We start from the raw sequence: 16,588 nt of genomic DNA, 5'->3' as shown, positions 1-16,588 counted from the left end.
ATTGATGAATGCTTCTATGGGTGAAGAGAGATTGTCTGGGAAGGGAGATAGAAACCCTGGGATGGGTGTGATCTGGAGGATTTGGTACTTGAAAAGTCTTACCTTGGGAAGGAGGGGGAACTGTAACTTCAGAAACTGGCACCTGGGGGAGAAGGAGAGGATGGACTCAGGGAGGAGATTTTGAAGCAAATGGGAAAAAGGTAAACAGGGGAGGGTATAGATCAGTGGTGGCTGCCTAATTAGTATTTGGTGGGAGTGAGAGCCCTACAATGGGTTAGTGTCCTTTTTGATGTCTGCAATAATTGTCATTGTTCTGGGAATGAGGCACAGTGGAAAAGAGGAATCCACAGGGTCAACTCTACAAGGCAGTAGCAGAAACCACCTAGAGGAAAGAGCCTAGAATGGATACCTTGGAAATTCTGCTTGTTTGAGAAATACAGAGAACTGAGCAAGACAAAATAATGGGGGCCATCCCTTCTTTTTTTCTTCTTCCCTTCCTCCTTCCCTCTTTCCTTCCTTTCTTTCCTTCCTTGTCTCCCTCCCTCCATTTTGTTGTCCTTCCTCCATACATCTTTCCCGCTCTCTCCTCCCTCCCTTCCTCCATATTTCCCTCTCTTTCCTTCCTCCCTTTTTTCTTTTTTCTCTGTCTTCCCTTCCCTTCCCTTCCCTTTCTTCCCCTCAAGCCATCATTCCAGTATATCCTCCTTAATATCAATCACCAGTTGCATTTAATATCTTCTTTGTAGTATTGATGCCCTTCAGGGATTTGTGCCTCCATATTGTTTAACCAATTAACATCTACTAGCTTTTACAAAGGGATATTTACTGAAACAACTTAGCAAGAACAAATTGGAAAACATTTTGCTCTGACACCTCGGCGTCCAGTTTCCCCTACACCACTTGGGTCCTTGGAGAGAAGGGAGCCAGTCTTAAAACATTTGCTCCAAAGCATTCACCCAATGCTTTGACTTTTCATGTTGACTTCTCATGTCTGTTTTCAATACACTTCTATGTTGGGTCAAGCAGTTTACTCAGGATTTAGCTTCACTGGATCTGGCTATCCACAAAACTTGGCATAGACAGCAGTTCTTGGACTTTTAGCACTTTGATCTTCTGAGTTTTCCAAGCTCACAGGATTATCAGTCCATTCCAATTTTCCTTTGCCTAAGAGAGGGAAAAAATGGACGCAATATAGACTGAAGCATGCTACACATGTAGTAGTAGCAACATTTCTTTCCTCAGCCCTCAAAGGCACCCAGGAAACAGAAAGGGCAGAACAATCTGGTTAATGCCTTTTGTAAGCATTCCCATTTGTGGTTCGACAGCCAATTGAGAGGCTCTTCTTCCTCATGTAATAAGTAGACTGGAAACAATGCCTGCACATGCTCTGAAGTGCACATGGGGATTACATTAGCAAAACATTCTGTGCATAGTTATAAAGACTAGGCTCATCAGATAGTCCTTTTTATTATGCTTTGAATTCTTGTTTGATAGGCATTTTAAAAATGTTTATTTTAAACTTTCTTTTAAAATTTTCATTGAGTTCTAAATTCTCTCTCTCCCTTCTGTTCTTCCCCCATTCACTGAGAAGGCAAGCAATATGATCTCAGTTATACATGAGAAATCATACAAAAACATCTTTTCATATTGGGCATATTGCAAAAAATATAAAGTGAGAAAACTATACTTCAAATTGCACTTAGAGTTCATCAGTTCTTTTTCTGGAAGGGGATAGAATTTTTCATTATGAGTCTTTTGGAATTGTCTTAGATAATTGTACTGATCAGAGTAGCTAAATCTTTCACAGTTGGTTGTCATTATAATATATCTGTTACTGTGTAAAATGATCTCATGGTTCTGCTCACTTCACTTTGTAACAATTTTTATATGTCTTCCTGTTTTTCTGAAACCATTCCCCTTGTCATTTCTTATGGCCAATAGCATTCCATCATAATTTTGTGTCACAAATTGTTCAACCATTCCTCAGTTGATGGTCCTCCCCTCAATTTCCAATTCTTTGCCACCACAAAAAGAGTTATTATAAATATTTTTGTACATATAAGTTATTTTCCTTTTTTCCTTTGATGTTTTTGGGATATAAACCTAGCAGTGGTATTATTGGGCCAAAGTGTATGCACAGTTTTAATAGCCTTTTGGACATAGTTCCAAATTGTTCTTCAGAATGGTTGGGCCACTTCCCTTTTACCGTCTTCCCTATTCCTCCTCCCCTCCTATGTATACATATACAAAACATATACACACATACACATTTGTGTAAATATGTGTGTATATACATACATACATGTTATATGCACACACATATATTCTACCCTCTTGAACCAATTCTGATGATTGAGGTGTAAGTATTGCCTACCACCTTACCTATTTCCTGCTCCACTAGAAAAGTTCTTCTTTGCATGCCTTTTTTATGTGAGATAATTTCCCCCATTTCTACCTTTTCCTTTTTCTTTCTCATAGTGCATCCCTTTCTCACCTCTTCATTGTTTTTGAGATCATCTCAACATCATCAACTCACACCCATGTCCTCTGTCTACATAGACTGATTCTAACTGTCCTAATAGTGATAAGCTTCTCAGAAATTATATGTATTATCTTCCCATATAGGAATATGAACACTCCTATGTAGGAATGTAAACATTGAGTCTCATGTTTTTTCTTTCATGTTTACCTTTTTATCCTTCTCTCGAGTCTTGTGTTTGTTAAATTTTTTACTTAACTTTGATCTTTCCATCAAGAATACTTGAAAGTCTGCTATTTTATTAAATGTCAATGTTTTTCTTCTGAAGGATTATACTCATTTTTGCTGGGTAGTGATTCTTGGATATAATCCTAGCTCTTTGGCTTTCCTGTTTATTATATTCCATGCCCTCTACTCCTTTAATGTGGAAGCTGCTAAATCTTATGTGATCCTGACTATGGCTTAATGATATTTAAATGTTTTCTTTTTGGCTGGTTGCAATATTTCTCCATGATCTGGGAGTTCTGAAATTTGTCTAAATATTCCTGGGATTTTTTCATTTTGGGATCTCTTTCAGGAGGTGCCCTCTGGATCTAAGATATCAGGGCAGTTTTCCATGATAATTTCGTGAAAGATGATGTCTAGGCTCTTTTTTTTATCATGGCTTTCAGGTAGTCCAACAATTCTAATCTCTCCTCACTCTCTTTTCCAGGTCAGTTGTCTTTACAATAAAGTATTTCATATTTTCTTCTATTTTTCATTCTTTTGACTTTGTTTTATTGTTTCCCCATGTGTCATGGAATTATAGCCTCCACTTGCCCAATTCTAACTTTTAAGGAATTATTTTCTTCAATGAACTTTTGTGCTTTTTCCCATTTGGCCTATTCTGCTTTTTAAGAAGTTCCTTTCTTTAGTGAATTTTTGTGCCTCTTTTACCATTAGGACAATTCTGTTTTTAAGGTGTTATTTTCTTCAATATTTTTTGTACCTTTTTTTTACCAAGTTGTTAATTTTCTTTTCATAATTTTCTTGCATCATTATTTCTTTTCCCAATTTTCCCTCTACCACTCATCTCTTTCTTGAACTCTTCCAAAAATTCTCGTTGGGCTTGTGTCCAAATACAATTTTTTTCAAGGCTTTGGTTGTGGGAATTATCTTTTTCTGAGTTTTTATCTTTGTCTTCCCTGCCAGTGGAGTAGCTTTTTATGGTCAAGTTCTCTTTTTGTTTTTTGCTTTTTTCACAATCTATTTCTTATTTTTCAATTTAAGTGAAAGTTGGGCTCTGCTCACTTGGAGGAGGAGAGGTACTCTCCCAGGCTTCAGTTTCTTTCTTTCTTTCTTTTTTTGGTGCTACTGTTTTCAGAGCTAGTTCTGGGGATATGCAAGTTTTTGGTGTTTCCAAGGTAGTATGATTCAGGAAAGGTGTGATAATTGCTCTCCTAGTCTGCCTGTTGGTCTTTGCTCACAAAAGACTCCTGTTCCCCTTAAACCACAAGTGTTAGCATCCCTTTCTGCCCAGGATCTGACACTCAGAGCTATGTATGGGCAATAGAGTTGCTAATCAGTACCAGCTACAACTGATGCCATTGAAGGATCTCTTGTAATCTCATTTTGACCAATTGTCTCATACCTTTACCTTCTCTAAGATGAGAACTACTGAAGCTGCTGCTGACACTGCCACAGCCATGTCCAATGTCACCCACTGTTGCTATTGCTTCATTTGGGGCCAGTGCCAACCTCAGTGTAACAGACCCCTCCTACTGACCTCCTAAGTTGTCTTAGAATGGAAAACTGTCTCCCCTGACCTTTTGTTGGCTAATACTTCAAAATTCAATTTGAGGCATTATTTAAAGTTGTTTAGAGGGGAATGTTTTAAGAGTTTGACTGGGTTGCTACCTCTAATCTGCCTTCTTGGCTGTGCCCTACCAGACAGTCACTTTTTATGGGCCTTATAATCTCCATGAGAGCAGATTTTGAAGCTGAGTTGAATCACTGATGGAAAAGAGAAATGCTAGTGTAACAATGGACTATTGCTAGTCCAGGAAGTCGAGAGGTACCCACTCAAAATGATCTTTCATTTCTGGGATCATATGCAGATTGGGTTCTGTCCTGGGGAAATCTGTCTTCTAAATAGAGTTAAGCTCTTTCCTGTATTGTTTGGCTATGTTTGCCCCTATTTCCAGAGACTTGGTGAAAATCTTCTGTAGAGAGCTCAGATTTGGCTTATTTCAAGGACCTTACAAAAGAAAATAGAATGGAACTCAATGCACAATGTAGAGCAGGAATAGGACAGCTATTTTATTTTCTCCAAACAACCTCCCCCCGCTCCCTGCACTTAAACCACAAAAGAACTAAATTTTCAGATGTAGTCAATATGTGTTTCCATTAACAAAGCTTATTTGTTAGGGGTTGGGAGTGTTTGTTTTGGGGGTACATATTGAGTGTCTTCTGTATAAAAAACACTCAGAGAAGCATATTTCTATAATTGACAGCATAAAAGAAAGATATAAAACATCTTATTAAAATAATGAGATAAATATCTGAATGTTAGGTGAAAACACTGTTGATTCTATTATTTACAACATTTGGTCTTTGAGATTGAGATATTGATACTGATCTGAGTAGCTTAGTTGACATTAAAGATAGAGATCATTTAGACTGTGAATTCCTTGTCTTTGTCTTTTTTTTTGCATCCCCAAAACTTACTACAGGGCCTGTTATATAGTAGGCACTTAAGAAATGTTTATTGATTGATATGTTTAATATGTAATAACAATATAGTATTTTAAGGTTTGCAAAAGTACTTTACAAATATTATCTCATTTGATCCTCACAACAACACTGGGAGGTAGGTACTGTTATTATTCCCAATTTCCAGATTAGGAAATTTAGGCAGACAGAGGTTAAGTGATTTACTCAGGATCACATAACTAGTAAATTCCTGAGACTGAATATGAACTCAGGTCTTCCATTTAGCACTGGACTCTGGGTCCAGTGCTCTCTTCATTGTATTGCCAGGAGTCAATTATCCTGAATTAATATATCAGTACAGGCACACCAACCTGCCCGAATCCCAATGTTGTAAGTAATCACTCCATGAATAAAAGTGGGGTGGGGGGGCAGCTAGGTGGTGCAGTGGATAAAGCACTGGCCCTGGAGTCAGGAGTACCTGAGTTCAAATCCGGCCTCACACACTTGACACTTCTAGCTGTGTGACCCTGGGCAAGTCACTTAACCCCCATTGCCCCGCAAAAAAAAAAAAGTGGGGTGGGGGGTGATAGCCATACTGCTTTTCTTGATGGCTGACAGTATATTATTCATGTGGTTAGCCGTATTTTCATAGGTGTATGGGAGAACTGTTAAAAGGCAACAAATTTGGTATGTAGTTACAAAATCCTATGCGACTGGATCTTTATTGGGATTCCATTCCATTTATTTTATTTTAAAATTCTTTGTTTTTCTGTTCTTGACAAGTTCCAACAAACATGAACATTTGAATATAAGAACAGAGAGGATTGGCTAAGAAACCATATGTCTCTTGTACATACAGATTTTTAATATCATATATTCAATGTTAGTTTTAAAGCTCTCCTGAAGCATATACCTCCAAACTTTTTTCTTCTATTCATTTTAAATGCTCCATTAAAGCTTCTTTCTTTCTTCTTTTTTTGTCATCACTACCATTTGTGTCTCTCTCCTCCCAAATGTTACTTCCTCATCAAAAAACAATCTTTCCCCCAAAACAAACACTCCCCAACCCCAACAAATAAGCTTTGTTAATGGAAACACATATTGACTATGTCTGGAAATTTAGATCTAATTCTATCCTTCTAGTCCATCTCCCATCATGAGATGGATAGCATCCTTCATCAATAGCCCTCTGGAGTTGTGGTTGGACGTTGCATTGATCAGAATTCTTATGTTTTTTGAAGCTTTGTAAAATTTAAAATGTTGTATAAATTGTTTTCTTGGTCTACTCACTTCAGTCTGCATCAGTTCATACAAATCTTTCCAGGTGTGTCTGAATCGATCCCTTTCATTATTTCTTATGGTGCAACATTATTCCTTGATGTTTATATACCAGAACTTCAATGATTTTCCAGATGGTGGGCACCCCTTAGTTTCTACTTCATTTCATTACATTGGAAGAAGTTAGTATATATGATACATGGCTTTGAGATGGGAATTCACAGTCATACAGAAAAAAATTACAGGAATACAAATTATAATGAGATATGTGAGCTCAATAGAAGGACGACAGAATGTGAAGGGAGAGGTCATTTCTAGATAGGAAGAGGCAGGGAAGGCTTGATGGAGGGGGTTGTATGTGGCATACATTTTTGAAGGAAGAAAAGGATGCCCGTAGAATAGAGATCTAGAGGAAATGCATTAAAGGCATGGGGCTTGATCTGAGTAAATGCACAGAGATTGGATGGAGTAACATAGGACCAGAGAACGAAGGTTGCTTAGAACATCATATTTGTGAAATGGAATAATGCAAAATAAATCTAGAATGATGGGCTCAAGGTAGATTATACATGGCTTTGAATGCATAGACCAGAAATTTGTATTTTATTTTTGCAAGGATGTGTTCCTTTTAAACTTCAGAAAATTTGCAGGACATGTGGGTCATTAGATTTCTAAGAGAAGCCTTACTTCGTCTCTTTTAATACCAGTGCCTTTCTTCTGTTGATTATTTCCATTTTATCCTGTATGTAATTGTGCATATCATCTCCCCATTAGAATGTAAGCTGCTTGAGAGAAGGGACCATTTTTTGCCTTTCTTTGAAGCCCCAAAGCTTAGCTGGCAAATAGTAGAGATTTAATAAGTGTTTGCTGATTGATTGATTACCAGATAATGTGGGTGAATAATTTGACACCCTATTCCGATTATTTTTGTACCTAGTAGCAGATGTACCCTTCTCAGATGCTTCTTGTAATATAGGGGTTACTCCTATCTTGCTCTTACTTGTAATATAGGGGTTACTCCTTGTAATATAGGGGTTTTTAATCTGAAGGTCTCAGAGGTGTCTGTGAAGGTGGAACTTTTAATATTTTGATAACTATTTCAATATGCTTTGTGATCCCATGTATTTTATTTTGTGCACTTAATATATTATTCTGAGAAGTAGTGGACCGTATTCCTTCACTAGACTATCAAAGGGGTCTATGACACAAAAAAGGTCAAGAACTTGGGTTGTAATGAATGTGAGGTTTGGAGTGTCTCATTTGCATAGGAAAAGATCAGTCAAGATAATGAACCTGCCCTTAGGACATAAATTGGTTTTGTACACCTTCCCTTCTGCCAACCAAAGAACAATAGGAAAACTTAGAATTAAAAAAAAAATAGGGAACTCAGAACCCTAGAGCTGATTGATAATTATTAAACAAATGGACATAAGCTGGATATGCCTAGCTTGCTGGGATGATTATTTGTGCTGTTTGTTCATCATAAGTTAGGATAAGTTCTCCTACTGAGCCCTGAACCAGAAGAGTTGTTGAAAGGAAACACTAGACTTCTACTCTTAGCTGCCTTAGAAAAAGCATGCCCAAGGATTGCAGTGGATCAGTCCATCCAGCAGAAGTGCTATAATCTGTGAAGAATGAAAAACCTGTCCAGCAGAGATGCAAGCCCAGCCCAGCCCAGGCCAGCCCAACCCAGAAGTCACACCCAGCAGTAAACCTCATGAGAAGAGAGAAAAGGCATTGAGGTCTTGTAGTTCCACAGCTATGAGTTGCCTTAGCCACATGTTTGTACTTTAAGTTTGTACCCACTTTTCCCATGGGCACAATGTGTGTTTGTGGGAGTGTGTGCCCAGATTAGGTAGAAGAAATGTTTTCTAATACTGGTCTCGCTATGCCTTCAGAGTAGATGATTTCGTAAGTTAAATGTATCCACTAACTGTTAATGGAAGCACATTATTGGGGGCTCATGTGAGCTACAGCATTAGGAGAGGAGAATTACAAGGTTATCCCTATAACCCAAGATGGCAACCACTCTTTGAGGTCCCAAATCACAAGTCTGAGTATAAGCTGAAAGAGTAGCCCTGAGAGATTATTAAATTATTTGTAGAACTACTGAAGGTCTTTGAACCTTCACACATCAGTGATGTGTTCAAGCCTTTATTTTTAGAAAATTACTTTGGAGGTGGTCTTGATGATGGATTTGAGAAGGAAGAGGTTGGATACAGTGTTAGAAGACCATTTAGGAGTCTTACAGTATCCAAGTGAAAGATAATGTGGCTCTGAGTTAGCATAATGGTAGTGGAAGTAAAAAACAGGTTTAGTCTCCAGAAGGTGCCTGCTATTTGCAGGTTCTAAGGTATACTCTCTAGGTCTGGATCTCCCAACACTGTAGCTAACATCTTCCCCCTTCAGTGTGTTTCCTTTTAACAATAAGCCAATAGACATGGTTAGTTACATTTCCTTTAAAATTTTTTTTTTTAATTTTAATTTTTTTAAAAGACATTTCCTAAGATGGCATGGTAATACCTGTAGCTACAAAGCATTCCTCTCACCCCATAAATCTGAGGTGAAATCTCTAACAAATATGCACAGTGTCCATGGAAAGACTGAGCACAATCCTAGAGCATCATGGGAGTGAAGCACATGTATAAGGAGCAAATGTGACCAAGGCTTCTTGTTCCTGGGCCTTGATGTTTTTTCTCACCAAGTGGATTCCTCACAAAGCTTCATCTCCATTCTTATGGTGAGCTCTCTCTTTAGTCTTTAGACAGCTTTCTTCTCTGTTGTTGGGGTGCTTTCAGCTTTGAGTGACTGCCTCTATATCTATCTAGTGTGTATTTAATAACTGCTTGTTAGCTGACTGACTGACTGACTGACTGATGTGCCTGGACATTATAATCACTCTCACATTCACTATTACTTTTTTCTTGTCTTGTCTTGTCTTTTTTTTTTCAGGGTAATGAGGGTTAAGTGACTTTCCCAGGGTCACACAGCTAGTAAGTGTCAAGTGTCTGAGGCCTGATTTGAACTCATCACATTCACTATTACATTAATTTTTACCAGGAAGACATTAGCCTATAAAATTCTTATAGGGCACTGCCTATCTTAGTGCTTGCAGAGGTTTTCTTCAACTCAAAACAATGAAGTAAAGAAAAAGAAAAATTAAGTTTTTCCCTTAGGGGAAAAGTTTGGTCTCCATAGAGTTCCTAGGACATGCGGGGCTCTCCCTGCAGCAATTAAGGACTGCTTTGTCTTAGTGCTTGTGTACACACAAAGACCTGTGGGGTCCAGGGGGAGCTGGAACGATCTCCTTCTTCTGCTAAGGGTGTCCTTTGCTCTGAATCCACATGCACGGACTGGGTTTAGTTCTGGATAGGGGTAGGGATGGGGCTGCTGAAAAGTCCTTCAGGTCTCTGCAGTACAGGGGACACCCCAAACTTCTTCAGGAGTACTTGTAAACCAAACAACCCAACAAGTCTGAACTCAACCCTGATTAGGATTAACAGGCGGACTTCGAAAGAAGTCATCAAGGGCAGCTAGATGGCGCAGTGGCAAGTCACCGGCCCTGGATTCAGGAGGACCTGGGTTCAAATCCGGCTTCAGCTTCAGACACTTGACACTTACTAGCTGTGTGACCCTGGGCAAGTCACTTAACCCTCATTGCCCTGCAAAAAAAAAAAAAAAAAAAGAAGTCAGCAAACTCAGAAAAGTTCCACAAGCATTTGGGACTCCCTAAAAGCGATTGAGATCTTTGGGGTGATTACTCAGGGTTCTTAGGTCATCAGGCCAACCTCATCCTATAGACCTCATAGATCCACGAGGATCTCATACATGTTACTCATGTAACAGTAAAGCAAGAATTCTAGTAACAGTTAGAATTGCTATAACTCTTTACAGTTTGAAATACCCTTTACATATGTTATTTCATTTGATCCTCAGAACAAATCTGTGGGGTGGGTGTTATTATTATCTCTATTTTATATACGAGGAGACTGAGGCTAACAGAAGTTAAGTGACTTGTCCTGGGTCACATGGCTTATATGTTTTTTTTTTTTTGGTGAGGCAATTGGGGTTAAGTGACTTGCCCAGGGTCACACAGCCAGTAATTGTTAAGTGTCTGAGTCTGGATTTGAACCCAGGTCCTCCTGAATCCAGGGCCGGTGCTCTATGCACTGCACCACCTAGCTGCCCTGGATTATGTGTTTGAGGTCAGATTTGAATTCATTGTCCTGAGTCCAAGACTCTGTCTAATATTCCAACTAATGGATAAGTATGCTTAAGCATTAGGAAAAAAATGGACATAAATGAGCTCCCATTGTGTACGCTTGGCAAGTTTCTTGGTGCTGGTATTCTAGGAATGTCACATCCATGCTGCTCACATTACCTTCCCTGCTCATAATGGGCACAGTGACACAATACTTATTAGTGCTTTTGCATTTAAACTTACAAAACTCATCTCAAGGATAATGCTTACCAATGAATGCTTAGCAATGCTTCCAGCCCAGTGGTAAATGGCCCAGCATCAGAAATAATGGGATTTTATCAGTGGAAGTGATATTTAAAAAGAGGCAAGATTATCTGCTTTGTTTGCTGCCCCCTAAGACCACGGGACTGTTCCATCCGATTTGCAGCTGAAGCCTCCATATGGGTCGTCTCCATCATTAGAAAGTGGACTCTGTCAGGGGAGAGATTATCTTCCTTTTCTCTTTGTATAACCAATACTTAGTATAATGTTTTGTACATAGTCAGTACTTCATAAACGCTTCCTCCCTCCCTCCCTCCCTCCCTCCCTCTTTTCCTTCCTTCCTTCCTTGGAACTGGTTTGACTCCTATAGGAAACATATTTGAAAACTGATTGATTACAAAGTAAAACAAAAGCAGATCTGCAAATGCACGTTTGTTATTGTTCAATCGTTTGACTCATGTCTGACTCTTAGTGACCCCATTTGAGGTTTTCTTGCCCAAGATACTGTAGTGGTTTGCAACTTCCTTCTCCAGAGGATTAAGGCAAACAGGGTTAAGTGACTTGACCAGGATCACATAGCCAGTAAGTATCTGGGGCTGGATTTGAACTTAGGTCTTCCTGACTCCAGGCCCAGTGTTCTATCCACTGTACGAAATGCATATTGAACCCAAATAAATCCCATACCAAGCCTCTACAGTGAAGCCATCTGTCTAGGCTACTCACCTAAGAGTGGCTACTACATACTGAATTTTAGCAACTCATGCATTGTATGGAAGCACAACTGTTGCACTGGGGGTAGTTTGGGATGAGATGTGCATAATTGGATTCTCAAAATAGCCACCCTACATTGGGAGGAAGTAGTAAGGTGCTCCCAAGGCAGAGTTCTCTGAGCCCTGTATGAATGGCAACAGTGAGCACTGTGCAGTATAGAGCTAAGCATCCTTCTATTCAGGACTCAGAAGCAATGAAGGGGCTGACTCTGATGGTCAAGATGCTGAAAGAGCAAGAGCAAGATTCAGAGCGAGTGAGAGTGAGCAAGAGACAGAGACAGACAGAGACAGTGAGACAGAGATAGAGAGAAACAGACAGAGAGACACAGAGAAATAGAGACAGAGATACAGACAGAAACAGGCAGAAAGACAGAGACAAAGATAGACAGAGATAGAGACAGACAGAGACAGAGGGGGAGAGACAGAGACAGACAGGAAAAGACAAAACAGAAGAGAAAGACAGAGTTCAGAGGAGAGAGAAAGAAACAGAGAGACAGAGATACAGAAGAGAGAGAAATGGAGACAGAGAGAAAGACACAGAGAGAGACAGAGAGACAGAGAGACAGAGACAGAGAGACAGAGACAGAGACAGAGAGAGAGAGAGAGAGAGAGAGAGAGAGAGAGAGAGAGAGAGAGAGAGAGAGAGAGAGAGAGATGGAGACACAGAGAGGTCCTTACTCTGATTTTAAGGCTGTCTAATAATTTTGACTAGAAAGGCAGCTGCTTGGCAGATGTGTATTTTCAGTGCCAGATGTTTATTTCCATGTGATTTTCTGTCTCAGAGGAGACGGACACCTTCCAAACACAAAGAAGAGGCTTGTATAGAAGGTATGAATGGGCAGGCTTGGACCAGGATCCATTGAAATGAACTGGTCTTCATGCTAATAAAACAGTTAAGTCCAGGAGATTTGGGCAGTCTCACAGCTTTATAAACCAGTCTGCCATCCAAGGACTGTTCATACTTCAGAGACAGGGAGGAGACAGAAGCAGTGGGATACGGAGAGTGATAACAGAGGAACAAGGGTTGGTCTGTGTGTTGGGGAGGTATCTGGTGTGGAACAGACAGGTAGATCAACGGAAAGTCAAGGACAAAAGGCTTTTTATGCAAAGAGAAATCTGAGTTCTTTCTTGATTCCATTTCCTAAAAGTACACTGATTTAAACATTTAAACCTGAAGCACACGGATTTTGGTGGTTTAGCAGCTCATGTAAGCTTTTCCTCTTTGCTGCTAAACTGGCAATCCTTTCCCATGTTCTGCTGCTGGTTCTGTGGGAGACTTGCTGTGGGAGGAAGAAGTTGCGTTATTGGCCTGGGGTTATCAAACCCAGTTTTCATCATTGACTCTTTTATGTGGGATCATAGCAATGGAGCTGGAAAGACCCTTATAGAGCATTTAGTTCAACTCTTCATTTTGCTGGTGGAGAAACAGGCCTGGAGAGAGAAAGTGACTTGAGCCAAATTTCCACAGGTAGAAGGAAGCAGAACTGGGATTCAAAGGAAGGTCTTCTGATTGGAAATCCAGTGTTATTTACACTATACATCACACACACATATACATGTATATATGCACATCACATATATATACATACATACATACATATATATATATCAGTAGAGATGCTTGACTTTCTATCTGAGACATTGTCTAAAATTGCCCTAGACAATCCCAAAGGGCTAATGATGAAGCATACGATCCACCTCCAAAGAAAGAACTGAGATTGATGGAACACAGACAGAAGCATGCTCCTTTTTACTTGCTTTTATTTTTTCTTTTATTTAAGTTTTCTTATACAAAATGACGAATATGGTAGTGTTTTACATAATTACACATGTATAACCTATATCTGATTGCTTACCACCTCAGGGATGGGAGAAGGGAGGGAAAGAAGGAGGGATAGAATTTGGACCTCAAAAATTTAAATAAAAATGTTTTTATTATTATTATTATTATTAAATAAATGAATGAATGAATGAAAAAACAAATAAATAAAGGTAAGAAAATAAAATTGCTCTAAAAGGGAAATAGTTTAGGGGTTCAGTGTTGAAATTATAGAATTTTAGGTCCAAAATGGACCTCAGAGGTCTCCTAGTCCTACTTTCTCATGTTTCAAAGGCCCAGAGAAGTTGTTACTTGGCTTCTCCTGTTTCTGCAAGATAATATTCCTCCCAGAACATGCCTTAGGGAAGCAGTATAGTGTACATTGAACTTGGAATCAGAGGAATACAGTTCCAAGTCTTGCCCTGTATGACCTTGGGAAATTACTTTTCTTCTCTGGGACTCAGTTTTCTTACTTATAAAATAAGGATGTTGGTCCTTTCTCGCTCTTACAATCTCTGATCTGTAATTTAGTTTAAAAAGTTTTGCTGAGTCATAAGTAAATGTGTGAACTGGATGAATGGATGAAGATGAGAGCTGGGTGGCAAAGAGTGTGGTAACTCCTAAGACTTTAAACCAGATAAATGCATTTCCCACAGCTTGTGCCAATGCTGGCAGCTTGCAAAAGCTATGTAACTCTCCTTGTATCAAGGGGCATCATTAATTTTAAATCTGGGGGGGTGGAAGAAGGGAGCAAGCATTAGAAACCTACTTCAATCCATCTTACTGAAGAATCTGCAGGTGGGAATTTGTAGTCCCTGGTCTGTGAAAGATACAAGGCCTTTTGTAGCCAATTCTGCATCTAATTGTCCTGATTTCACTGTGCTATTTCAGAGAATTTGGTGATGGAAAATGGCCTACTCTTGGGTGCAGCTAGGTGGCGCAGTGGATCAATCACTGATCCTGGATTCAGGAGGACATCAGTTCAAATCCAGCCTCAGACACTTGACACTTACTGTGTGACCCTGGGCAAGTCACTCATTGCCCCGCCCCCCTCCCAAATGGCCTACTCTCTTTCCTATTAATTACACTGAGCCACTGATGAAATTCTTTCTGAGGGGGTGGTTTAGTGCCTTTTCTGCAGCAATCAGGTATTACAATGCTACAGGTGCCATGATAGTCTCTGTTCTATGGGACCTTAACTCACAGATCTCTCTCTACTATGTTGTTGTGAAGTTGTGTCTAACTCTTTGGGACCCCTTTTGGGGTTTTGGTGGCAAAGAGTCATTTGCCATTTCCTTCTCCAGGTCATTTTATACATCAGGAAACTGAGGTAAACAGGGTTAAGTGACTTGCCCAAGGTCCACAACTAGTAAATGTTTGAGTCCAGATTTGAACTCAGGTCTTCCTGACTCCAGCCTCAGAGCTCTATCCACTGAGCCACCTAGCTGCTCTGCTATGTTAGGGCCTTATTTCTAATTTCTGCCTCATGGGATACTAGTAATATTAGATCATTTCATAAACTGTACTCCATCAGAAAAGTACTAAGGGTATGTAGCTGTGTGACCTTGAGCAAGTCACTTAACCTTGGGGCTTCAGTTTCTTCATCTTTAAAATGAGGGGTTTAGACTAAATGACCTCTGAGGGGTCTTCTGGCTCTAATACTATATTCCTGTGTAAGACTAGGTGAAAATTTCTCTTACCAGCCTTCTTGAGGTTTTTCTCCTTGTTACCACTAGATGGTGCATTCTTCTGCCTTTTCTTCCCTCCCTCCCATCATTTTCTGTTTTCTGTAGACAGTTTGGAAGCAAAAGGTTGCCGAAGTCTCTAAAGATGGAACTGGGTGCGGAGAGAGTTGATTTCATAGAAAGTCCTTGGATTAAAAACGGGTGGAATTTCATTTTACATCCTGTTTATCTGCTTACAAAAACTCAAATGACCAGTTCTCTTTGGTTTGATCTAACTATGGCGTTAATATTTCCAAGTAGTATTGGCTTATATTGTTGTTGTTATTATTCAGTCATTGCAGTCATGTCCAACTCTTCATGACCCCATCTGGTGTTTCTTGGCAAAGATACTGGAGTGATTTTCCATTTCCTATGTATTTCGTTTTACAGATGAGGAAACTGAGGCAAACAGGGTTTTACCCAGGGCCACACAGCTAGTAAATGTCTGAGGCCAGATTTGAATTCAGGAAGATGAGTCTGGCTTCAGCTTGGCAAATTGCACCTTAGTAGAAAATCAGCACCATTACCCTTCCCTTCCCTTCCCTTCCCTTCCCTTCCCTTCCCTTCCCTTCCCTTCCCTTCCCTTCCCTTCCCTTCCCTTCCCTTCCCTTCCCTTCCCTTCCCTTCCCTCCCCTTCCCTCCCCTTCCCTCCCCTCCCCTCCCCTCCCCTCCCCTCCCCTCCCCTCCCCTCCCCTCCCCTCCCCTCCCCTCCCCTCCCCTCCCCTCCCCTCCCCTCCCCTCCCCTCCCCTCCCCTCCCCTCCCCTCCCCTCCCCTCCCCTCCCCTCCCCTCCCCTCCCCTCCCCTCCCCTCCCCTCCCCTCCCCTCCCCTCCCCTCCCCTCCCCTCCCCTCCCCTCCCCTCCCCTCCCCTCCCCTCCCCTCCCCTCCCCTCCCCTCCCCTCCCCTCCCCTCCCCTCCCCTCCAGTACATCCAAAGGAACGTTGCCATTTTGATGCTGTGCATGGAAATAACATCTCATCAGAGGTGAGAAGACGGTAGAAGGAAGCAGCTGGTTGGCAGCCATGTATTGCCCTTTTCATTTACATACAAAGTAACATTAATCGAACAAAAACAAAGAATTCAATCCTCCAAAATTTTAATCTCCATCCAGTTTTTATTGGTCTTGGGGTCAACTCTTGCCTTAACGGTCAGATGTTCCGTAATCTCTGCATATCTATTATGGAAGAGGGACAATATTGCAGGATACACATCCAGTCAGCTGAAATGTTTGACTCTTTTCCTTTCTCAATCATTCACCAGACCTGGCCCCTTACAGTTGACAAACGACTATAAAGAGAGTTTATCAGTGGCTCCAGAAATGTAGTCAACTCACTTTATTGAATATCATTGGCTAATCCAAAATTTT

Source organism: Dromiciops gliroides, chromosome 6, assembly GCF_019393635.1.
Source record: "Dromiciops gliroides isolate mDroGli1 chromosome 6, mDroGli1.pri, whole genome shotgun sequence".
Lineage (NCBI taxonomy): Eukaryota > Metazoa > Chordata > Mammalia > Microbiotheria > Microbiotheriidae > Dromiciops > Dromiciops gliroides.
The sequence above is the reverse complement of the archived record's forward strand: the minus strand, read 5'-3'. Positions refer to the sequence as shown.